Genomic DNA, 26,660 nt, shown 5'->3' on the forward strand with positions numbered 1-26,660 from the left:
TTTATACAATTTTTCTATAAGTCTATTAAACTCATTTTTTGCATTCATGACAAAGTTTACATCATTTTCTCAACACTCCAAATTATCACTTATACTTTCAATAAGTGTCTCAACGCCGCTAACATTTAAAGTGGGGTTTATTGCGGTGGCACAAGCAAATATTGGGGACGTTTTCATAAAATATTTTTTCAATTTATTCCCATGTCTTTTACCATGTCTTCATAGAAACCCTCATTCACACACTCATATTCTACCAAATTTTCACAAATCACATAAATTTGATGATGCACGAAATTACTAGTAGAAAAATAAACCCCCGAAACCAAAATCGTGGCCTTTTTAAACACTTGAAGTATATCTACTAAAGATTGTATAATTTCTCAATTGTCAAACTTAGAAGATGTCGTACGGTTGTTAACTAGGTCATCACGAAAATGTTTTAAAGTAGATTTTTGACGTAAAACATTTTCAAACATTAGAAGAGTGGAATTCCATCTAGCAGGACAATCCCAATGAGGTGTTAAATATATCGAATCCGTATCTACATATTTTGATATATTTCTTATGTCTAGTCTTACCCCCAAAAATACCTCTGATAACATCTTTTTAAAGTCTTTTCTAATAAGGTCAATGACCTTTTCACCTATACCGCTTTGCACAACCAAGTTAAGAATATGTACAACACATCCACAATGACAAAAAAAACACCATCACAAATAGGAGTATAATTTAGTTTTAAATGGTCAACCGCTTTTGTATTATTACTTGCATTATCAAATGATATTGAAAAAATCTTTTGTTCAATTTTATAATATGCAAACACATCTTTTAACTTATACTATAGATTTTCACCTGCGTGAGGTTCCTCAAAATTTTCAAAAGCAATCGTGCACTTTATCATTTGCCAAGTACTAGGATTGATGCAATGCGTCGTAACGCATATGTAAGAACCGGACAAACCATGGCGAGCACTCCAAACATCGGTTGTCAAATTTAAACTACCATTTAAATTTTCAAATTCCGTTATAAGTAGTTTTAATTTTTTTAGCCATTTTCCAATTTTTTATAACGTGTTAATGTATAACGAGTTAAAGTAGTGTACCTTGGTTAAAGGGTGTTTTGAATTGCGCAAGTGACGCACTCGTCGTCCCAAGGGTTGAATGGCTAAAGTTTTTGAATAACAAGATTGGAAAATGTCTCATGAACCGTCTCCGTCGAATAATGAAAAATAATGCCATCATTTGCCAAGGTTTGTTGACCTTGTGAGGAGGTACCGACTTCTTGTGCTTTTCTCACCGGACAATGATTTTTATAATGTTTTGTCAATGTCGAGTTTGCATTTTTCACAAAAAGATGGTGACAATAATTACACGGAGCCTTATTATCATTATTCGACAACTTAACTAATTGAAAGTGTTCAAACACGGTCGCTGATCTTTTATTTGGTAATATAGCCACCACCGTTGTCTCACTTGTGGAACTAATACCGGTAGATTGCGTTTGTGAAGCGGAATTATACTCCATTTTGATAGAGATTTGATATATATTATATATAGTATATATATATGTGATATTGTATATTTAGTGATATATATATATATATATGTAAAATATAGTGATTATGTTAAGATATTTATGAACATATTGTGCTTTTGTAAGTGATAAAATGTGTAAAAACAACCAAAAATGATCCTACATATATATATATATATATACTAGTTGTATGATGACAAAATGGTAATTATTGGGTAAAAAAAAGGGTAACTAAGAGCTCCTAACGGACATAAAGGACTAGAAACGACTACATCTAATGGCCAGTAACGGCTAGTCAAAAAATCGGTTCCAAACCAATTTCTTGGACCGATTTTAAAAACAAAAGAGAGAATCGGCTAGGGACCTATCGGTTCCTCAATAACCGAAACCGGGTCTTAAAGAACCAATTTTTTTCAGTTCGAGTTCTCGGTTTATTGGGACCGGTTTTTTTGGAACCGGTTTTTTTCCCAAGGCTAACAACTAGTATTTGCTAAAGCTAATTAAAATGAGTGGGCTTGGGCGTTAGGCTGGGCTGGGCCCCGTATATATAACTTTCTAACATAGAAAACTTGAATTGATAGTTGGTACTTGGAACTAGTGGAACCCTATCTTGTTGAACTCTTCTTTGTCTTTCCCTATACTCTTCCGTCTTCATACCTCTTTTTCTTTTCACTAATTTTCTTTTAATAAGAAAAAACTCAGGCACTAATTGATGGCTTCTGATTTTTATACCATCAACCGGTTCATCCAATTTCCGATCATGAGTTCACCGTTTAAAAAAATGAGGTAACCTGCATTTTTTTTTATCATTATATGTGTTCACATTTTACTTGAATCAATATTTTTTCACTTATCATTTATTTGATATTTGGTTACATTATGCTGTTTTATTTCTCATTTAAAGATAAAACAACAAGTGTTTTCTTTAAAGTATTTGTTAATGTTTCGTTAGTGTGTTTTTAAAAAATTTAGAAATTGTTGACTGATTATGATTTATTTACATATTTTTTTTCTATTTTGGTAGAGGTCTAATAGTTTTTCGAAAACACTAGAAGAAGAATCATTTGTGTAAAGGTATAAGTTTAACATTCCTTATAGCAACTCCAAATCTTTGCTATTTTGCACCTTTCACTATGAGTAAAAATATAGATTCATACCTTAAACTAACTGTGATGAGAGTCCGGTTATACCTAGTGAGCATTCTCATTCTCATTGGTTTGTCTATACTTGAAGAGGGGATATATAATTGATTCATCACGTTATCAAGAAATGAGTGAAAAAGATTACCATCTCACACCTATATTAGAGAGGTAATAATTTCTAATATTATTGAATCGGCGTATATATCTACATATATAATTTCTATAATAGTTAAAATTAACACCATGGTTTTTCAATATAGTGCTTTTGCGACAAGTTTTGAGTGGATGATGGTGCAGGTAAGATCTATGAACACAGTTGTTGGGGTACTATGTATGCTTTTTGAATTTAGTGTTATCAACAAAAGGAGGAATGGGAATCCGGCTATTACTTATTGTACCACATGTATGAGCTTGTTTTAAGCAAACAAGTCGAATTCCTTCAAAATGTAAGTATTTGATTTGATAACTTGTTTGTTGGTTGAATTACAAAAAGTTATATTTGTTACCAAATTATTAATCTATCTTTTCAGCTTAACTTTTTTAAAGCTTTGGATTGATGCACGCCATTTTGGTATCTATGATATTCCATATATGACATCCTTAGCATTTTACAAATCCGATCTCGACGATGCAGATGATGTCACACAATAGTTCAGGTATTTTATTTGTTTGTCTTACACTAATTTATGTAGCAATATGCTATGCACCTTTTTATTTAATTGAGTTATAGCACATAAGTTAGATTTTACTATCAGTAAATAGAGATTTTGTCTTCGTCACTTTAGTGCATAGTAAAGGCTAAAACATGTACTAAGTTTTGTACTTTAGGTTGTTTAATAGCCGCTAGCCCGCTAGCAAAGAGTTGTCTGAATTGTGTTTTTGTTGAGTATTTGGGACTCTTAGTATTGTTATATATTACTAATGAAATAGTAACTATTCTTGGTTGTCTTAATACCTATCGTCTAAAAGATTGAAGTCACAAAGATGCTGCCGTTTTTGTTTTTATCTTCAATATATCTTTGCTATGTCATGGTAATGCGGTACGATTTTGATAATAGTAAATTGGCAGCAATAATTCATGGTGTATAGTGTTTATGTTCCTACCGTTCTTAGTTTCAGTTTGAATAAAAGCTTTTAATGTTATATACATTCATATTTTAACTGTTGATCATTAGGGGCTTCCAACCGAAAGAAAACAATCTCTTCAACGTAAATTGGAACCCACCAGTCGAGGTACGAGTTTACCTGAGTTTTTAGATGGTGATCATACTACTTAAAAGAAAGCTATCAGAATGACGAGATCATCATCATAAGGTTTCCGATTGAGTTTAAATCTGCCAGTTTACCACTTTGCCTTAGATTACAATGATATGGTGTAACATACTATTGATCTTATTATACTTTGGTATTAATCTATTGAAGCAATAGACTTGCCTGCTGGGTCGTGTGGATTGCTGGTTACATCTTCAAGTCATGGATGGATTCCTGGTGGTAGCGTTGGTCATTTTTTATTACGCCATGCATTAATGATAGGTTAGATATGGCTCTGGCTGTTGGTCACCTCTCCTAATCATGACCATTCTATTCATGTCACTTTAGACCGAATTTACATTTCTTTTGTAATAGTCTCCCACTTGTTTTTTTTTTTTTTATTATTATTCTGTCATAACCCTGAGACATGGTTTGGATTACATAAAAAAGGCTACATAAAAAAGGCTAAATCCCTTGGTCGAAGTTTTTTACTCGTGTTCTAAAGACTTTAATTTGGTTATTGTATTTGTGGCCCATCAAGTTGTTTCTACCTCTTATGTATTATATCTTTGAGAAAATTACATCAATAGCCAATTTTCGTTTCGAATGCATCAAATAGTCTAAGTGTTTTTGGATTATCACAAAATAATGAACAAAATCGTAATATTCTGTAAGAATCGCAATAGTCAAAGAATGGCAATGCAATCATGCAAGATCGCAATGAGAACCTGATAATCACAATTGAAGAGTCTCAGTAATTGAAGAATTGCAATGTGATTCTGCAAGATTGCAGTGTGATTCTTCGGTTATTGCGATTTTGAAAAGAATTTTTTTTTCTTTTTTGCGATTTTGTAACAAATATTTTCATGTACTTGTTCAGAAAATCTCGCAAAAACTTATTCTTTTATTGATAAAATCGCATAAAATCTCATCTTCTTATAAGATAAAAAAAACAAAATTTTTTTTATAGAATCTCAATAATCGAAAAAACGCAATATTATTGCGATTCCTCCATTGTGTATCAAGTTCTCATTGTGATCTTGAATGGTTACATTGCGATTCTCAGGTTCACATTGCGATTTTGTTGGTTATTTTACGATAACTAAAAAAACGTGGCTATTTTGATACATTTGAAATGAAAATTGGTTAGTGACATAATTTTCGTTTATGTTCAGATAGCAATCTTGTTGTCCAAGTTTGAGTCTCTTATCTATATATATCTATGATGGTGGTGGAAAAATTAGTGCATTCTTGACGCTTTATCGATATGTACTTAATAGTATTAATTAAGGTACTAAATAGGGTTCATTATTTCATTAGGCCATTAATTCATTAAGAAGTAATAAGGGAGTAATGTAATGGGATTTTGTGATGATCACGTATTATGTATATGTAATTTTCGGTCATTTGAGTTTTTATTATAGTTATTATTATTATTATTATTATTAAGTTGAGGTTGGTGGAAAAATTAGCGCATTCTTAACGCTTTATCGATATATACTTAATAGGGTTATTAGGGTACTAAATAGGGTTCATTATTTCATTAGGCCATTAATTCATTAAGAAGTAATAAGGGAGTAATGTAATGGGATTTTGTGATGATCACGTATTATGTATATGTAATTTTCGGTCATTTGAGTTTTTATTTTTATTATTATTATTATTATTATTATTATTAAGTTGAGGTTAATTAATGAAACTCATTTGTTATAAGTGGTTTGGAATATGAAGTGTCAAAAGTCATTACTCAATAATAATGATGCATTGAATGTTTTAAGTATTTATTATGTGAACAAGACTTCGTGAGTGTAGAGAGGCAAAAATCCTTTCTCCTTTTTCTGGTTTTCATATGTTTTTTTGTTCTCTTGCATGTGCTTTCCGCTTCTTATTCAAGATTATGGAGGCAATGGGTTTTTTTTAGCATACTTATGTTTGGTTGGTTTATCATATGCTATATTATTACAAAATTTGTACATAAGGTTATGGCAATAGATTTTTTTAGTTATTGCTGATTTATGTATGTTTTTTTTCCTTTCCTGATTTGTTGCTTGATTGCCTTCGATTTTCAGAGATGTCTGGCTTATTACTTTTTGTTGTTTGATTCTTCAACAAAGGTGAAATTGCTAAATTCATTTGTGCTTTTTTCATTGTGATTAGTTTTGTATTCCTCTTATGTAGTTCATCAATAAAGTTTGGGGATTAGTTTTTTGGCATAAGATGTTTGATAATATTTAGAGAAATTTGGATTGATAAAATATTGTAATTTAGGTTTAATTTGCTGAAATTGTGACTGAAGTTTCTATTTCTATGTTTTATAGCTTGCCTGCTAAGATCGTTTTATAGGTTTAGTTTGGTATGTTTTTGGATTGAAGATGAAGACAATGAAAAGGTATATTGAGTTTTCATCTTTTTGTTAGCATGTAAGCGTGAGAGCGTCACTTCTATATGATATTTATCTTACTTGTGAGGTTTTGATGGGCTTTTCAGATTTTGTGTTTTGTTGGAAGGTCTAAACAACACTAACTACGAAAAAGGTAATAGATTGTCTTAATTGGGAGTTTTGCAATTAGTTTGTTATTGTTGTTAATAAATATGAAATAGTTGGACAAAATCAAAATTTGTATTGAGTTTGATTCATGTGCATATTCAGTAAGCATCTTCGTGTCATATGTTGCTATTGTCATGACTTCCACTCAAATACTGCCATCTATTCATATATATATATATGAATATACAGTAAAAATATATATTTTCAAGCGAGCCATCATCAATCCCATTGTATTGTGCATTTGATTGTTTTTGTTTTATTTGTAGGTGGTGTTACATGGGGTGGTTCATATAATAAACAAACCAGTGGTTGTGGGATATGGTGAATGAGTTTGTCTATCAATTTCAATCCTCCTGTTAGTGTGAATGAAAAACAAAACTAAGGCAAAACAGCAGGTGAACCATTCAACTATCTTCTTTCTTGGATGACTCATAAATATTACAAGAATATTTCCTTTTTATCCATTTGTATAGTTTTTTTAATTTCTAGCCATACATATATATATATATACACTAGATTTAGATCCCGCGTAAAACGCGAGCCTGTTGAATTAATTTATTTTAAATATTTTATATTAGGAGAGACAAATTTGACCAAGAAATCACCATTCGAAGCAATGCAAGCACTGGAACCAGTATATAGACAACTTCCCATGCCATAAGCTTTTATAAATACTAAATACAAAATCAATACAATTGTTTGAGTAAGAAAGTACAGATCTTTTATGTTGAGCATGTAGCTAGCAATCCTATTAAGTATTAACTCTTGAGGATGACCATCACTTTTTTCCAGTTAGCATGCATTATGAAATTCTTGTATTGGATTCATATCACCAGTTCACCACCACTAATTCGCCACGGTTCTTGACACGTTATAAAATAATGAACACTCTGCGCTTCATGTAGCCTTCCCTAAGCTTCTTCCAGCAGCCTTAGACTGGTTGAAAACATATCAATCCATCCTATTTTGCAAATTTAAATTTAACATAAATAAATAACATCTAATATATAGCAATATCTAGGACATTAATACCAACTTGCTCATAAGAGATATCAAATACCTTAAAAGTGTAGCAATTTATTCTCTTCACTTATAGTGATTGTCCTCTTGTTGCTACTGTTCATCATATCAAAAATATCTAATCTAATGTGACGATTTTCTTATTGTTGTTTTTTCATATTATTTCCATCATAGGGCCATTGTTTTTATGCTTATACATAGTGCCACCACCGATTCCAAATGTTATTTACATGTTAATATGTTTGTAAATCTAAATTACTTTGCTTACTTACGGGCTATCAGGCTATGACGAACTTTTTGCTCTAACCCCGTTCTCTGTTTAATGTCTGTGTTGTAACTCGGCCAACCCAAGCCTAGTTGAGTTGTTTTTATAAAATGGAGCATTTTAACCCCAACCCGTCACTTATCCCATCCATTATGCTAGATCTTGTGAATGTTGGCAGTCCATAGAATGTAGTAATGCGACGGAAGATTTATGCGCAATGACTTGGATATAAATCTTTTTAATAGCCCAACCCATTTTGACCCATTACCCAACCCACCCATTTTGTCACATCTCTAAATACACAATGCATCAAAGCTTAATAAATAGAGGTATTAATCTAAAAATATTTTTCTAAAGTAGTGTTTCCGTCATAAACAAAACGGTGAAGTAAGCATATGCATTTGAAAACAGGTATCAAGATAGACTAAAATGGACATACTAACTCGTTTTGGCTGTTACCCAACTTGTTTGAGCCCTCCCATTTTGCCACCCTAACATTCACCTTATCTCAGCATGCACATTGACATGCATTCTCTGGGTAAAGCCATACAGGATTGCTTCATCAATAATATCGGTTGTCATTGCACAAACCTAGAAATTATCAGTGGCACCTTTGAAGCTTTTGAAAATACTTTTAACCATTCAACCTTTATCGTCAACCATTTATAACTGAAACCTAAATGGCTAAATCCCACCAAAGACATATAAGTAATTATCATAAGTAATTAAAAAAGTAATCATCATAATCTTGTACCATGACTTGCAAAAGACCTTGATTTTAGCATATCTCTCCTATAAGAAACAAAGTGAAAACAATTGAAGTCAACTTAAAAAATTTAAATTGGATGATAACTATGATAATCTTAGTAGAATTATTTGGTTTACCATAAAATGCATGGGCACATATGTATAAAGCAATCAATTTGGGTATACTTTGCTTCGATTATGCCAAAGAAACAAATTATATATAAACTGTTTTGACTCAATCCAACCCACCCATATTGCCATTTCTTACATAAACTGAATTAGATAATTATCCAACTTACCTTCCTCTTCTAATTTTGATCAAGAAGAAGGCTTAAGAAATTTTCAAGAACTGTTACCAAAAAGGAAAAAGAACAGCCAATAAACTAATAGAGATTACAATTAACTATATAGAAATTCCTTATAAACTGCATTAACCGATGACATATACTGGTACGATACCTTGAACCGGGTATCCATTTACTTGCATATAATCAGACTCGGATATCCCCAAATTTAATTCACTCGGTAACATAAGGCTTAATCGATCCTTGTCGACGAATGCTCACCATAGCTTCCAACCACAAACCCAAACCATCCAGTGAAAGACCTTGATACCTATACACAAAGAGATTAAAGAAATACAACAATAACAGACCTATAACATTCACCAGCCATATATCATTTAGCTACTAAACATAAGTAAAATCAATGTTTCACTCTAGTTTGACTCTTAAATGGAGCATCACTAATGTTGTCCAAATGTCATTCCAATTGGCCAATAAATGATACGTATATAATAAAGTGGGCAAGAGTGTATTTATACTCTAGTTATTTTTACAAGTTTGGTTCAAATAATATCGAAAGCTTACAGATTCTTTGGGCAATGTGCATTCCCTCATATCTTCTTGGTCCCATTAAAGTTTAGAAAAATCAGAACCTAATTAGTTATGACAAGGGGTTCTAACTTTGGATCTATTCCTTCAAATCATATTATAAAAATGGTACTCAATTAAAGACACAAGATATAAATCACATGCTTGAAGCTATGATCCATGGTGGAAAGCACTTGCAAGTACCAAAGTCATGTATAAGTAAGAGCAAATGAAACCCTACTGAAACTCAAAGTTCAGAAATGAAAATCATTCTTTATACCGATAATGAAAAATAGCATTTTGATAGAATTAATTAGACAAAGACTAAGAGCATTTTGATAGAATTACTTAGACAAAGACTAACTCACACACAAGACATAAACCCAGAAAATAAGAATCAATCTATATTTACTAGATCATATTTCTTACACAGCCTCTTCAAAAGAAAACATACCTCATACCTCATACTCTTCTTTGAGACATAACATCCAATAACAATTTCAGCCTCATCCCAATCTTATTTTCTAGGTTTATGACATACCTCATTTCAAATGAATCAGATTACACTTTTATGCGAACGTATATAGACCTTTTTTTAAGTACCAAGTTAGTACATGCACTGACCATGTCATGAAACCAGATTTTACAACCAATCACTTACCCTTTTTCTTTTCCTAAACACCACCATCACAAATTAAAAAAGAAACATACCTCAAAGAATTCGAAGTTCATCATAAACATATCAGCAAACACCTATAAAGCAACAATGTTATTATTAGTTTTAATAATTATCACCTGCTTTTGTTGTTTCCTGCTCAAAAGTTGCATAACTGACCTATGTGACAGAAACACAATCAAATGATAAAACCAGAAATTAAAACCCCAAAAAAGAAACAAAATTCAAAACTCACACATGAAATCCGAGTTTGGTTAGGTTATCATCGACAGTTTCATCAATCCTTCATGTTAAAAATCCAGATTCAGAAGATCCACAAACACCATTATTCTATTTTACAACTGATCCATCGTCACCTTTCAACAATAATTCATTAGTCAAATCCTTTTTATTTTAGATCTGAAAATTAATTAAAGAATATAAGCCATTAGAAATATATATATATATATATATAAGGTAAAGTTATTTTGAGAAACTTTTTTTTGCGAGAACCTTTGAGAACTTTTCAAATCAAGTCCAATCGATGATTGTTCTTTACATGAAAATTGTATTTTGACTGTTTTCTGAATAACTTATGTGTATTGAAGTTTATAATTGTGTGGAGGCACGAATTATCATCCGTTATACAATTATGTGGAGATTTGGATTCTTGATCACATGTGCACGAATATTGTTATGATCACATGTATGCAAGTCGATCGCATGTAATCATAGCAATATTCGTGCACATGTGATGAAGAATCCAAATCTCCACATAATTGTATAACAGATGATAATCTATGCCTCCACACAATTAAAAACTTTAAAATTACACATAAGTTATTCAGAAAAAATCAAAAAACAATTTTCATGTAAAGAATAATCATCGATTGGACTTCATTTGAAAATTTCTCAAAGGTTCTCACATAAAAAAGGGTTCTCAAAATAACTTTTCACTATATATATATATAGTTGCATTTGTATATAATATGCAAAACATATATACCTTGATATTAGGCTACATTTCTTCATTGTTAAAATGGTTTTTCTTTCCTTCATCATCATCATCAGCGACAGCAACCCCCTTAACTGAAGTCGGTTTACATCTCTATATCATTGGTTCTTATTCTTCTTCTTCTCTAATTCAAGACAAAAAAAAAAAATAATTCAATTCATAGATGTATGTATACATATGAATTAATTAACAACGATTAACAAGAAGAAAGAAAGAGAAAGGAGGATATGAAACAAAAAAAAAAAACATTTTGGTTCTGATAAGTATAAAATCCTTTTAACCTTTTCTCTCTCCATTCTCCCTCCACTCTCTTTTTCTTTCCACTTTCAAAAACCAAATAGCCTACCCATTTTTAAGTATACATATTCAAAAATTATATATGACTTACACAAATTAAAAACACCATAAAAAACACATTAATTTCATCAGCCATTACCTCACAATTATGTACGGATTAGATTAACAGCTTGACAAGTAAGCAATTCTTATGTCACATTGTTTCCTCCATTAGTAGAGTTCATATTAATCTGTTTACCTGCTGTTAGAAAGGTTTTTGATTGTTAAAGGAACATATATGCATTTTTGAAAGGCGTATTTGATATTTATATGTCCAAGTGTTGCTAGCAAGGTGATAAGAACAAACAGAACAACAGCAATTCTAGATGAATCACACAAGTTATTCACAACAAATACCAACAGAAGTTGGCTATTACGATTAATTGATAAGCTGGATTAAAGCTCCAGTAGCCCCTATGTTCCTTAGAACAATAATAATAAACTCAATGCCTAAAAACAATGGCCTACGGCCTTATTTAACCAAACCAGGTTTCACCCTAACTTGGTGTACAAGTAATTCCTAATATTAATTAATTATTAAATTGCCCCCTTCACTTCTGCGTCTTTTTCCTTTAGCTATAGACTTGACAAACCAGATCCCTTGACTTTGGCCCATTCTGCCCATCCAGCCCATTCTGTCCATTCTGCCCATCCAGCCCCTTCTGCCCATTCTGTCCATTCAGCCCATGATTCGTATCACTACCCCTGCCCCAAAGAACCACCTTTTCCTCAAGGTGAAAATCTGGAAATTGGGCTATCATATAATCCATCTTTTCCCAAGTAGCTTCTTCAACTGGTATCCCAACCCAAGACAATAATACTTCTTTATTAGAACATGTTCCCCTTACACCTAACAACTCGTTTGGCTGAACTACCTCATTTGCTTCTATAACAGTTGGTAAAGTAGCTTCTGCTTGAACATTCCCTATCACTTTTCTTACTTGTGATACATGGAAAACATTATGTATTGCCGAATCCACAGGCAATTTTAACTTATAAGCCACTTGCCCAATCTTTTCTACAACCTTGAATGGTCCATAAAAACGGGGTGATGACTTAGGATTCACACGCTTAGCTACCGTGATTTGCCTATATGGACGTAACTTGAGGTACGCCATTTCACCTTTGACAAATTCAACATGTCTTCGCTTTGCATTGGCCTGAACTTTCATCATATGTTGGGCACGTAAAAACTGAACCTTCAATTCCTCCAATATTTTATCATGTTCAACCAAATACTTGTCTACATCAAAGGTATAAGCATTACCGAAATCATAGTGTACAAGCACTTGAGGATCACGACCATACATTACTTTAAATGGGGTCATACCAATCGTCGAATGATACGATGTATTATACCAATACTCAGCCCATGGTAGCCATTTAACCCAGTCTTTCGGTTTTCCAGAAGCAAAACACCTCAAGTATGTTTCCAAACTACGATTAACGACTTCAGTCTTCCCATCCGTTTGAGGATGATATGCAGTGCTTCTCTTCAAGGTCATTCCCATATATTTGAACAACTCCTTCCAAAATTGACTAATAAATACCTTGTCACGCTCTGAAATTAAAGATTTAGGAATCCCAAGTAAAACAGATGCTACTGAAGAAGCCGTATATGGATGTTTCAAAGGAACGAAATGTGCTCCTTTGCTCAACCGATCAACCACTACAAAAATCACACTATAGCCTCCAGATTTAGGTAACCCGTTGATAAAATCCATGGTTAAGTCTTCCCAAATCTGTTCTGGTAATGCCAAGGGTTGTAATAAGCCTGCTGGTGATAAATTAGAATACTTATTTCGCTGACATACATCACACTCAGCTACCATCTTAGCAATGTCACGTCGCATTCCCACCTAATAAAATTCCTGAGACAATCGTTGGAAGGACTTTTGAGCCCCTTCATGTCCCCCCAGCGGTCCACCATGCACATCTGAAATAAACGAGTAATCCAAATAGTTCCCCGCGGTAACACCAATCTATTTTTGTAATAAAGGAAACCATTAGTAGTCGTGTACCCTTCCAAACTGGAGTCTCCATTCTGAATTTTTTTCCTGATTTCCAATAAACCAGGATCATTCTTTAGTAATAGTAACAAGTCTTTATCCAAATTGGATGTACTAATGGATATAGCATTGAATTCTATTCTGGACAATGCATCGGCGACTCCATTCTCTCTTCCCGGCCTATAAACTATATCAAAATCATATCCAGAAAGTTTAGCAATCCACTTTTGGTGCTCCCCGGGCACCGTCCTTTGTTCTAATAAATATTTTAGAATTTTTTGATCAGTGACCAGAGTGAATTTTCTCCCCAGCAAATACGGACGCCACTTTTGAATTGCTAACACTATTGCCATGAGTTCCCTTTCATATACAGATTTCAATCTTTCCCATACCCCCAATACTTGACTAAAAAATGCTACTGGCCGACCTTCCTGCATAAGAACAACCCCTACCCCGTGACCGGACGCATCTGTCTCAATTACAAATTCCTTAGCAAAATTTGGCAAAGCCAAGACGGGCACACTAGTCATAACCTTTTTCAATTCATCAAAAGCACATGTAGCCTCCTCCGTCCAGTTAAACCCTTCTTTTTTAAGCAATTCTGTTAATGGACTTGCTATTTTTCCATAACCCTTCACAAACTTACGGTAGTACCCTGTCAAACCTAGAAAACCGCGTAACTCCTTTAAAGTTCACGGCTTTGGCCATTCAACCATAGCAGCAACCTTATTTGGATCAGCCATAACCCCCTGATTGGATACCACGTGGCCGAGATACTCGACACTTCCTTGCCCAAAAACACATTTTTTTCTATTACAATACAACTGTTCGTCCCTTAAAATTCCGAACACAATTGACAAATGCTCTTTATGCTCCCCCATGGTTCTACTATATACTAATATATTGTCAAAAAATACCAAAACAAATTTGCGTAGAAGTGATCGAAATATGTAACTCCCAACTATTACTAGATGGGTGCTGAAGACACCTCTATGTCAATAGTGAGTGAACTTTGCAACACAATCAATTAATCTGGATATGACCAGTTTGGATTGATTGTGTACCAGGTTAACTGGTCATAAAGGTGACAGAATGTGACAGAATGTGTAAGTAAAATACAATGCAATAATATAAATGACAAGTATATAAATTGGTGAGACAATATGTAATTTTCAAGTGTATTTTATTTATTAATTGTTTAAATAAAATACAAGGTTGTTGCGGAACCAAAATAATACAAGAATGTAAATATCCTAACAACCCATGAAATACAATTGATCTAAACTTGGAAATTCTCCTAAACAATCGAAACACTTAAAGTTGTGAAATGTTCCTTTTTGCGATTGAGAGAATATTGCACAAGTTCACCAATATTGCAGAATGTATGTGTTTGCAAAGTTGTGAAAATGCTTGTGCAAGGACATCTATTTATAGTCGAAGATTGAGCATTGGGATCTCAACTTCGACGTACTAATATGGTTGACAGCACTCAAAAGTATTGTTAAATAATCCTTTGTATGTGCTAAATAAAGTAAGACAAAAGGTTACTTTATTCAACCACTCTACATCTTTGCACTTTTATCCACAGACAAGATTATTGTCCGGTTAAAAGGATGTAGTGTAAAAGGTCCTCCTCGTGATCAGTGTAAAGCTTTGTAAGAGCATTTACACTGGAGGATTCTCCAGTTGATTGATCTGGTAGATTGTCAACTGGGCTTCGCTGCTATTGCCAATCTCTGTCTTCCATTTGTTGTCTTCGACTTCAACTGGAAGGTCTTCAGATTCTAGTCTTCAGATCTCAACTGGAGGAAGTCATCAGTTGCTAAAACTGTACAATGCAACTGGACTTCTAATATTTCGGACAATTCCTCATGCTCTCCAGATGCCGCTGGAGAGCTCCAGTTTATAGCTTAAACTGGACCTAACAAATTCCCCCTAATTGTCCAGAAATATTGCCAAGTATTTTCAAACTTGTTTCTATACAAGTTTAAGTTTGAAATACTTGAGTTTGATAAAACCTATTAAGTTTCCAAGACATTTTTATAGATCATCAAATGTCTTGGGTTTAGTTTTAATTGTTTGTAGATCTTATCAGATATCTAACTTGTGAGTTACAATCTGGCAACTTGTATATACACAACTTTTACAAAGAAGTTACAAGAAAGTAAACAAAATTACAAGCAGATAGATAGAAGGAAAACTTAAACAGATGGCCCTTCGCTAGTTTTCCTTCTTTTGGCAACTGATGAAATTGGCTGTTTGTCTTCAAGATCAAGGCCTAATCTCTCTTCAATGTTTTCCTTGAACTTGATCAGATTTTGCAATACGTATTCCCAGCCTTTTTCAACCTTGTTCTTCCTCTGCCTCCCTTCCAGCAATCCCAACATCTCCACATGCTCTGAATGACCACATGCTCTGAATGACCATACTGATGGACTTGGGTGGAGTCAATACTTTGCTAACCACCTTCTTTACCTGTTCAATTCTTTTGAGAATCCCTTCTGACCTTATCTCTTTGGCCTTCTCCACCGATACATTCAAACACTTGGCATCAAGTCCAGCCTCATCATCTTGATAGTGTTTGTCCAGTTCAACTTCAAGCATTTCCTTCAGTGCATTGACAATCCTTGGATGTTCTTTGATTTTCTTGTATTCCACAAGTGTCAAGCCAAGGAGTTGAGCATAAGTTACATCAACAAGAGGAGTTGGAAGATTTTTCCTTGATGCGAATTGATTTGCCTTCATTTGTTTCTTCCTTTCCTTGACCAGATATCCCACTCTTGCTAATTTCTGACTTTTGCTTTCAGTAACTGGAGGCAATTGATCAACATTGCCAGTTTCCAACATGGGTGCATCGGTGGCAGGTTCCATAGAGTCATTAGTTGCAATGGCCTTTCCCTTATCCACATTCCCCCTCACCACATCATCAAACGATTCAATCACCTGCTCACCAGCCTCAATACTGGTAGCAACAACCATCTCCTTCCCTGCACCTGAAGTTTCAACAAGAGTGCGAGGGGCATGAACAGACCTTTCCCCCTTGGCAGCATCTAGTCCTTGCCTTATAGCTTCAAAATCGGCATGACTGGAGGGCAAGCGATCTAGAGGCTGCCATGATTGCATTGTCTTGCACTCTTTGAAGACTCCACATATCATGCGAACTGTCCTCCACAGATGATTGATCTCTTGTGACTAAGTCATTACATTTCCACTTGTTTGTTCTTGACTCTTTAAGATTTGTTTAAGTATGGAGAGATTATCTGGAGAAAGCCCAGTTGCAGGGACTTCCTTAACAACTTCCTGCACAACCTCTTTACCTTTACCAACTTCAGTGGTCAGATTTGATATAGCTGTTGAGTGATCAGACACTTTGCTGGCCAGTGTATCAAGACTGCACCTCAACCGATCGATCTCAGATGTAATGGGAGTGAAATCAACCTGGGGCGCTGCAATCTTGGTGATCTCAGACATCACCTTTTCAATTGAACTTCTCTCACTGGCAGCCAAAGTTTCTTAAATCTTGAGACCCACTGAAGAGGCCAACTGACTGCCAAGCTCAGTCACATCTAGGCCAAGTTTGTTACATAATTCTTGCACCTGCCTTTCCATGTTCTTAATATCAACCTCTGATGATCTGACAGTATTGTTCAGCAGGTTGGTTATTGAAGATGTGACTCCAGATTGAGTCAGTGCGAATGCCTCCCTTAAAGATGTTGCCAGTTGGTTGGAGGATTCCACTAACTCATTGAGCTTGCCAAACACCAAGTCCTCATTAGCTGAGAACTTGTTTATCCCCAGGTCAACCACTTTGACATTCTGCATATGATCCTTTTGGTACCTGGAGAGGGACTTGGTGTTTTTGTCCAGTGTCTTTTGAATCTCCTCAACCCTCGTGAGAAGGTTTGAGAGATCGGCTTGGAAAGACACAAATTGGCTTTCCAGTGACTGAGGAGAAGGTGTCACTGGACCAGCCCGAAAAGCTACAGGTGCAACTGGACGAGGTATGACAATATTTGATTCTCCAGTTGCAGTAGCATCAGTTGATAGAAGAGGAGGGGTTGTAGAAATGAAGGGAAGAGATTCAAATTGTCGTTCATGCTGAGAATGCTCAGGTGTGAACGACGGCGACGGTGGTGTTAGGATGTGTCTATTTCTAGGCACACCCATAGAAGAAAGTAGTTGGCGAGAGGCGAATATTGGAGGTATATCTGAGCTTTGTAAGTTTGTTGGGGAAACTGAAACTTGAGGTTCTTGGGGTTGACCAAGGAGAGAAGGGAGCTGATCAAGTACAGTTGCATCAGCCATCTGCTGGTCAGATTCAGTCTCAGATGAATCCGAAGACTCAAGCTGAAACTCACCCTCATTTATGCCAAGATCCATAAATGTTGGGGTGGCTGAACAGGTTGCTCAGACTCCTGATGACCATTTGTATATCCTCAATGGTTTCATCAGTTATAGGATCCGTTGCCAAGGCATCTTCTCCCTGGAAAGAGGTAACTGGAGCCTCAACTACAACTGCTCTTTCCTCAGTTGCAGTATCACTGGCTACGGCTTCAGCGACCACAATCACAGGCTGTGACTGGTCAGATGCAGCAAGTCCTGATCTGGATCTTCTTCTACTTTTGGTAGATCTCCTTGCTTTTGGAACCGCCTGGATACCTGAGGGGAGGTCTCCAGTTTCTGCCACAGTCACAGCACCTGCAGACGAACTAGTGGGTCCCTCATTATTTTGAGGCCCACCCAGTTGCCTTTCTGACTCACCAGATGGTGGTGCATCAGTTATAGAGAATGCAAGTAGCATTCTTGGGGAAATCTGGACTTCATCAGAAGTGGACACAAGATTGTCCAGATTCCTTAATAATTCTGGCACAGAGAATAAGGATTGTGTGTTATTGTACTCTTCTCTGCCCAGAATATGGATGAAACAAAGGAATAGAAATCTAGAGAAAGGGACACAAGGACCCCTGTTGCCTTTCAACTTAAATACCAGGCTTCTAAACAAGATATTAGCAAAATCCATCCTCAGTCCATTCCATAGGCAGTATGCCATCTCTTCCTGGAAGGAGTTTATCTGGTCCAAACCACCAGAACTCCCACCCAAACTTTCCACCAAGTGGACCATGAAGTACTTCCAGGATGGTGAAAGCCCTCTCATAGTGATAGATCCCTTGGTCTTCAATATATCCCCCTCCACAACTTCTTTATTTCCCATGTCAAGGAAGACCTGACGGAAATTGATATTTGAAGGAATCACCACTGGACTTTCATCTTGTCTCCAGTAACTGAGGTTAAGGGTCTCCCTCAATGTTCCAGTGGTGATGGTACACGGGACTGACCCATCCTTTAAAGAGAAGGAGATGGATGAGCAGTCATCAGAAAGAGAAGCAGTGTACCAGAAGTCTCACAAGTAGTCGTGAAACAGCTTGCTTGGGTTCAGAGAAAAGGCATCGCTAAGGGGAGAAATCCGAAGAAAGGATTGGATTTTCCCAATAAGAGAGTCAGCGGCCTGGTGCCCTCTCCATTGGATTATTTGGATTTAATTTTATTAATTTAGAACTAATGGGAGCACCAATAGCACGAGAAACATTTTGAGATGGAGTATACTCAGCAGTGAGTATATTCACATCACGGGAACGAGATGAAGAAGAAGATGATTTAGGAGCCATTTGTGATATTGGATTTAGGGTTTTGGATTTAAAGAAGAAAGAGAGAAAGGGATCTCGAATTGTGAATGATTGGAAGAGTAAATGAAAGGAATTTTGAGTGAAGTAAATGAGAAAGGTATTTAGTGGGGTATATATAGGTAATAAATATTACCAAAATATATACGAAAAGATATTTTAGTCCCCAAATTTTGAAATAATTTGTAAAAATTGATTTTCAGTAATTTGAGAATTCAAAACATTTAATACCTCCCATCAAGCATTTAATGCTATGACGGCTGGTATTCCCACTCACCCACTAACTTCATCAATTCCCATAAAAAGTGCAGTAACTTTCAGCAAAAAGTCTTGACACGTAAGACATGTCAGGTGACATTTGTGAGTGCCAGATAAATACTCGAGTAACATCACGTGTCACAAGTATCCACCAAGTAAAACATAACGTTATGAAATCTGGTTGATCACCAGATTAAGACAAGACCAAACCAGCAAACTGGAGAGATTTTCCAGATGCCAGTTTCAACTGATGACTTCCAGTTGCATTTTTTAAGGAAAAATAAAACTATTTTTAATTTGAAAAATATTTTGAGTCTTTTCCCCCTAAAAATATGATCCATTTGATCAATGACTAGTCTTTAAGTACATCAAGGCGTTCAATCTCCAACCAATCAAGGATCACCTGGACCATCCTCAACTTGAGGGCCTCTCCAGTTTAATGAGGATTTAACATACCCAGTTCACTGATGAGATGTTTAAAAGTTTTCTTATCAAGAGGTTTTGTAAAGACATCAGCTAACTGTTTATCAGTGGGGATGAAATGTATTTCAATGTCTCCTTTCATAACATGATCACGAATGAAGTGATACCTGATGTCAATATGCTTTGTCTTTGAGTGCATCACTGGGTTGTCAATATGCAATGGCACTGGTATTGTCACAAAAAATTGGGGTTCTTGAGTATTTCATACCATAATCAAGCAATTGGTTTTTGATCCAGAGAATCTGGGCACAGCAACTGGCCGCAGAAATGTATTCTGCCTCAGCAGTAGACATTAAGACCGAAGTCTGCTTCTTACTGGTCCAACTTACCAGTTTTCCCCCTAGGAAGTGACATCCACCCAGTTGTGGATTTTCTATCAATCTTACAACCTGCATGATCTGAATCTGAATAACCCATTAGATCTAACCCTGAGCCTTTGGGATACCAAAGACCAAGGCTAGGGCACCCTTTCAGGTACCTGAAAATGCGTTTAACAGCATGCAAATGTGATTCTTTTGGATTAGCCTGAAATCTGACACATAGACATGTTGCAAACATAATATCTGGTCGACTGGCAGTTAAATACATCAGTGAACCAACCATTCCACGGTATTCCTTTTGGTCCACTGGTTTGCCATTTGGGTCAGAGTCCAAATTTAATGAAGCTGAAATAGGTGTGGTTTTTGATGGGACAGAATCATATTTGTATTTTCTTAACAAATCTCTGACATATTTTTCTTGGTTAATAAAAATACCATCCATGGTTTGTTTGATTTGTAACCCTAAGAAAAATGTTAATTCACCCATTAAACTCATCTCATATTCTTGAGACATAATTTTCAAAAACCTTTTACACATTCCATTATCAGTTGACCCGAATGTAATGTCATCAACATAAATTTGTACCAGTAAGATATTACCTTTTTTTTTCAAGATAAACGAGGTATTATCTATTGCACCTCTTTGAAAACCATTTTTGAGAAGATGTTTAGTTAGAGTGTCATACCAGGCTCTTGGGGCTTGACGAAGACCATACATGGCTTTGTTCAGTCTATATACCCAGTGAGGATGGTTTACATTTATGAAACCTGGAGTCTGCGTAACATACACTTCTTCTTCCAATTTGCCATTCAGAAACGCACTTTTGACATCCATTTGGAAGACCTTGAATTGCAAATGAGCAGCATAAGCCAAGAAAATTCTAATGGCTTCAAGTCTTGCAACTGGAGCAAAAGTTTCATCGAAATCAACACCTTCTGCTTGACAGTAACCCTTGGCAACCAATCTTGCTTTGTTCCTTACAACGTTGCCATCTTCATCCATCTTGTTCCGGTAGACCCACCTCGTTCCAATGGGTTCTTTCTTTAACCCTGGAGGACAAGGAACAAGTTCCCAAACATTGTTCCTTTCGAACTGGTTGAGTTCTTCTTGGATAGCTTCAACCCAGCTTGGATCTGCCAAAGCCTCGTCAATCTTCTTCGGTTCAATTAGTGATAAGAAGGTGACGTTCAAGCATTGATCACTTGTGGCTCTTCTAGTCTGAACCCCACTATCTGGATTGCCAATAATCTGCTCGATGGGATGAGCAGCAGTCCATTTAGTGTATTGACTAGGTTGATATACTACAACATCAGTGCAAGACACCTCATAAGCCTCAATTGTACATGTTTTCCTACACCGAATTGGACGTTTTGTACTAGTTTTATAGCCATCTATACTTGTTTGGTGGTGCATTATGGTATTTGCAAGTGGTTTCAGGCCTAAAGCAGGTATATTGCCCCAAATGGTAGAAAATAGCTCAGAAGTGGTCCATATGCACTAACCAAAGAAGAACGAAGCTGAAACAGCAAATCCCTGCAAGACCTCGCGGCGCGAGAGATGCAGTCGCGGCGCGAGAGATGCAGGTCGCGGCGTGAATTGTGGATTTTCAAGACAGAACTTTTCACTGAAGTCCCTAGCGGCGCGATTAGGTCCTCTCGCGGCACGAGCCAGGTTTTCAACCCAGTAGCGGCGCGAGGAGGGACCCTAGCGGCGCGAGTTGGGCACTTTCGAAGTCAGAACTTTGGCCTGAAGGAGCTAGCGGCGCGACCCAAGACCCTAGCGGCGCGAGTTCTGCCTGACATCACCATTTTCTCTCTCCTGGCATGGGGTATAAATACCATCCACCACTCCACCCAAACCCTAGTCTTGGACATTCTCAGCTCACACACTTATACTTCAGCCGTTTTTCAAGGTTTTCAAGAGTTTTTCACTACTCCAACATCATTTGAAGACTTGAAGATTAATTTTAGCTATTGTTACTCATTGTAGCTCGATTGTAACTTCGGTTTGTATTTGTTCTCTATATGGGTACATTATGTCTTCCTTTCTACTTCAATCTTTAGCTTTTAACATTATGAGTAGCTAAATCCTTATACATCTATGAAGATGAAGTGAAACAATTAGTTATGGTTGCATAGTATTTTGAATTCAAGTTAGTTTTACTTGACATTTTGTCAAGATCTTAATGAAGTGATTTCTTCCACTTAGATTTGTGTTCTTGGTGATATTTGTGTTTTTCACAGTGGTACTAGTTGAATGCAAGTATTATTTTAGTTGTTTGTCTATGAACAACTTTTGCTAGGTCATGGTATGATAGTAAAGAATATAAATTTAATAGAAATTACTTTATTAAGTGAATTTAATGGTTGGTGGTACCACGTTTCTTTGACAAAGATAAAATTGTTATTTAAGTAGTCAACAAACTAGTTAGTTCAAGGAAGTGTAATAAGGATGGTGGTACCACTTGTTGCAAGGAATTGAATTGACTAAGTGATTGAGTCGATTTTACAACCGGAGTGCACGCCGGGTGTGTTTTAGTCTTGTCACGATTATTGTCACCAACATTATTGAATTTTGAGCTTAAACCATATGCAACCTAAACTTCTTGTGTAGCGGATTCGACATAGATGGCTTTTTAATTATTTGTTACAACTCAAACTATTTTCGCATACTCTCGATTGACACCGGTTGAGTATTTAATTTATTTTACTTGTCGATTAATTAGCTTTCTGAAACGCAAAGTGACAACTCGGTCACAAACCAAACTTTCTCTTGATTTACATTTTTACAACCTTAAGTACAACATTTAGTCCTTGTGTTCGATCCTGGTCTTACCCATTAACTATATTACATACGAACGGGTACACTGCCCGTAAGTGTGTGGTAGACAGTAAACGTAGATCTTGTTATAAATTATTAAACTCGATTTCACACATCAAGTTTTTGCCGCCGCTGCCGGGGACTAATTTTTCGTACTTGTGGTTGAAATTTTGTGAATCGATCCTTTTTCGTGCTTTGCACGGGAAAGTTACTTGCTTTATTTCAATTTTAGTTTGCTTCATTGTACCTCAGTGCTATTAAGGTTTCCATTTGTTGTGTTGTGATCACAGGTTATTCTCAAGTAGTGGATGAGCACTCGAACTTCTGGGAAACCGTTAGTGAAGGCCACATGTAACCCTGACAAACTCAAAAAGCGCACCAAACCACAAACATCACAACCGTCATCATCCGCACCCACTTACATAGACACCACTCCTAGACCTAGACCCGACCACATACTTCACGAGACTTATTACGAGTCGAGAAGTACCGAGTGGGGTTACTATTCTGAAAAAGAAGAACCGACTTCCGATAAAACACCTACTCCACCCGAATCACCGAAACCAAACATCAACATGGCCGGACAACAAAATAATCCACCCGACCTTTTTAACACCAAAATCGAGGACTTACCTCGAACCATACCAACCTCTCGCCAATCCGCCATTGACACTTTCACCGTGAAAGGCAACCACTTGCAAATGGTCAAGGATTTATGTTTTGATGGGAGAAACAAGAAGGATCCTCATGAGCATCTCGACAAGTTTGAGAGGATTTGCATGTTGTTCAACTATGGGAGAACCAAGCTAACAATGTCAAGATGAAGCTTTTTCCTATGTCTCTAGCGGGGAAGCTCATAAATGGTTAAAAGGGTTAGCACCAAATAGCTTGACCACATGGGAGGCGGTTAGAGAAGCTTTGATTGAAAGGTTCTTTCCGGCAAATCGGGAAAGAGAACTTAGGCTTATAATCCGTTCTTTTAGGCAAGATGAGGATGAGTCCATTGTTGAAGCTTGGTTAAGAATGAAGATCTTTTGTCGGAATGCCCCGGGCATGGGGTAAGTGATACCGAGATTGTTGGCATATTCTTGGATGGAATGAATATGGAAAGTTATGAGAAGATGGTCATGACTTGTGGGGGTAGTACTACTTACAAGACTTCTAGTGAGATTTGGAAGATGTTTGAGGATATGGCTAAGGCTCAAGTTTCGAGGTCTCCTAGTAGGATCGTAGGGATAGAAGGACACGTAGAGTAGTAGCCCGAGTTGATGGGGGAGAGACATCCGAGGTGGTTAGCGAGATTAGAGGGCTCTCAAGGCACATGATGAGAGGTTTTCGATGGTGGAAAACAATTTTGGAGGATTAGAGCGTGATGTTAAGATCATGGCCGGGGATGTGTTCATTGTGGTGGACCACATGATGCCGATGAATGTGATCAAATGGTTAGGGAAGACGTGAATTATGTGCACAACCAAAGATCCGGTCAATATCAACCGCTATTCAACGTGGTGGCAACTACCAAGGCGTCACCAAGGTAACTCTTCAAACTCTTCTAATTCTTTTTCTAACAATCGTGGTGGCAACTTTCAAAATAGGTGGCAAAAGATGACAACCAAGGACCGCCTCACAAAACAACCCACCATCACCTCCAAGCAAGATGACAATGGGGAGGAGGATCGCCCCTCATGGCCATGATGGCCAAGTTCTTGGATAAGCAAGAAAAAAGGGAGGAGGCTCAAGAGAAGCGGAATGCTTCAATGGAGAACTATTCGAAGCTTTTGAATGATAAGATTGGGGGTTGCATGTAAAGATCGATGAGAGCAACCGGAACAACCAGCTTTGATATCTAATTTGGAAAAGAGGTTGGATAGGATGGGAACTCTAAAAGGCAGCCGGGTACACTTCCAAGTGACACCCACAAAACCCAAATCAAAGCCAAGGAGGGTCGTGGAGAAGTGGGGATGACAAGTACAAAGGACCCCAACACCGAAATGAGACCGTAATGCAATACACCGGTCCGGTAAGGTAACCACTCCTCCTAAAGGTAACTCTTTTGTTCTAATGCTTCTCCTAGTGCAGGAATTTCGATGAGAATTTGATGATGAAGTGGAGATGGAGTCACCACCGGTGTGACAACTTCGGTTCCTAAAGCTACACCATCAAGGAACCCGAAGTCAAGCCATACAAGCCCAAGTTTCCATTTCCTCAACGCTTGAGGAAGGAAAAGCTTCAAGACCAATACACAAGTTCTTTGATATGATCAAGACGGTGACAATCAATGTCCCACTATTGACCTCATTTCGGGCATGCCTAACTATGCCAATTCATCAAGAGCTAGTGACGGACAAGAAGAAGCTAGATGAAGCAAAAGCAACCTTTATGAATGAAGAATGCTCGGCGGTAACAAAACAAGCTTCCACAAAGCTTGCCGATCCAGGGAGTTTTCTCATTGCTTGTTCTTTTGGTACTAAATTATCTTGTAAAGCTTTAGCCGATCTTGGGGCTAGCATCAACTTGATGCCATATTCAGTTTTTACAAAGCTTTCGTTGGGGCGATTAAGGCCCACTAAGATGAGCATCCGCCTTGCGGATCATTCCTTCCAATACCCGATGGGGTGGCTGAAAACTTGCAAGTGCAAGTGGGCCAATTTGTTTTTCTTGTGGATTTTGTATTTTAGAGATGGAAGGGACGCCAAGGTGCCCCTCATTTTGGGCCGACCATTCTTGTACACACGGATGCTATCATTCGGGTAAGGACAAGGAATTTCCTTGGTGTCGGGATGAAGAATAGTGTTTAAAATTGAAAAAGCTTTGAAACATTCTTATTCCTCTGATGATACTTGTTTTAAGATTGATGTGATAGATGAGCGGTCGAGTTGAGATGTTGGAGCTTGTAGGTATTGAAGATGGACACAAAGATGACGATGGGCTAGCATTGGTGAAGCGGATTTTGCTAGTGACCAAGTGGAAGAGATTGCGAGATCTTGGCTATTAGCATGGATGAAACTCCATTGGATGATGAGGAGTTTTGAGAAATTAAGCAATCCCAGTGGTAAGCTACCTACTTCGCTTGATAATCCTCCAACGATTTGAACTCAAGCCATTGCCCGACTCTCTAGATATGCTTACTTGGAAGGTACATCTCTACTCCCCGTTGTTATTTCCTCATCACTTTCGGGTGAGGAAAAGACCAAACTCATGACCATTCTAAAGGCCATAAAAAGGCCTTTGCTTGGAAGACTTCCGATATACCCAGAATTAGTCCCGATTTTGCAACACAAGATAATTTGTTTGAAGATGTAACCGGTGATTCAAAGCAAAGAGGCTTAACCCAAACATGAAAGATGTTGTAAAAAAGGAAATTGTTAAACTTCTTGATGCGGGTATCATTTTTCCTATATCGGATAGTCCATGGGTTAGCCCCGTACATTGTGTACCAAAGAAAGGAGGTATGACCGTGGTGACTAATGAAAAAATGAGTTGGTTCCAACTAGAACGGTCACCGGTTGGAGATTTGGCATTGACTATCGTAGGTGAATGAGGTGACCAAAAGGACCATTTTCCTTTACCCTTATGGACCAAATGCTTGAAAGGTTGGCGGTAATGATTCTTTTGTTTCTAGATGGTTTTTTCCGGTTATTTTCAAATCCCAATTGATCCTAATGATCAAGAGAAAACACTTTTTACTTGTCCTTTTGGAACCT

At 36.7% G+C, this 26,660-nt stretch overlaps 2 long non-coding RNA genes across 5 annotated transcripts; both read left to right on the forward strand.

Annotated features, from left to right (window-relative positions):
• Window positions 1-2,167: 2,167 nt before the first annotated feature.
• On the forward strand, window positions 2,168-4,323 carry LOC122598068. Of its 3 annotated transcripts, XR_006323523.1 has the most exons (5): window positions 2,168-2,319; window positions 2,767-2,843; window positions 2,936-3,121; window positions 3,206-3,331; window positions 3,851-4,323. It is a non-coding gene; the product is annotated as an uncharacterized LOC122598068 (long non-coding RNA). The 3 variants fall into 3 exon arrangements; XR_006323522.1 differs by lacking the exon at window positions 2,168-2,319 and having other exon boundaries at window positions 2,530-2,843; XR_006323524.1 differs by lacking the exon at window positions 2,168-2,319 and having other exon boundaries at window positions 2,532-2,843; window positions 2,973-3,121.
• Window positions 4,324-5,702: 1,379 nt separating this feature from the next.
• LOC122598686 lies at window positions 5,703-7,006 on the forward strand. Of its 2 annotated transcripts, XR_006323692.1 has the most exons (4): window positions 5,703-6,040; window positions 6,245-6,315; window positions 6,414-6,460; window positions 6,741-7,006. It is a non-coding gene; the product is annotated as an uncharacterized LOC122598686 (long non-coding RNA). The 2 variants fall into 2 exon arrangements; XR_006323691.1 differs by lacking the exon at window positions 5,703-6,040 and having other exon boundaries at window positions 6,078-6,315.
• Window positions 7,007-26,660: the final 19,654 nt, after the last annotated feature.

Source organism: Erigeron canadensis, chromosome 4 (genome assembly GCF_010389155.1).
Source record: "Erigeron canadensis isolate Cc75 chromosome 4, C_canadensis_v1, whole genome shotgun sequence".
In the NCBI taxonomy this organism is placed as follows: domain Eukaryota; kingdom Viridiplantae; phylum Streptophyta; class Magnoliopsida; order Asterales; family Asteraceae; genus Erigeron; species Erigeron canadensis.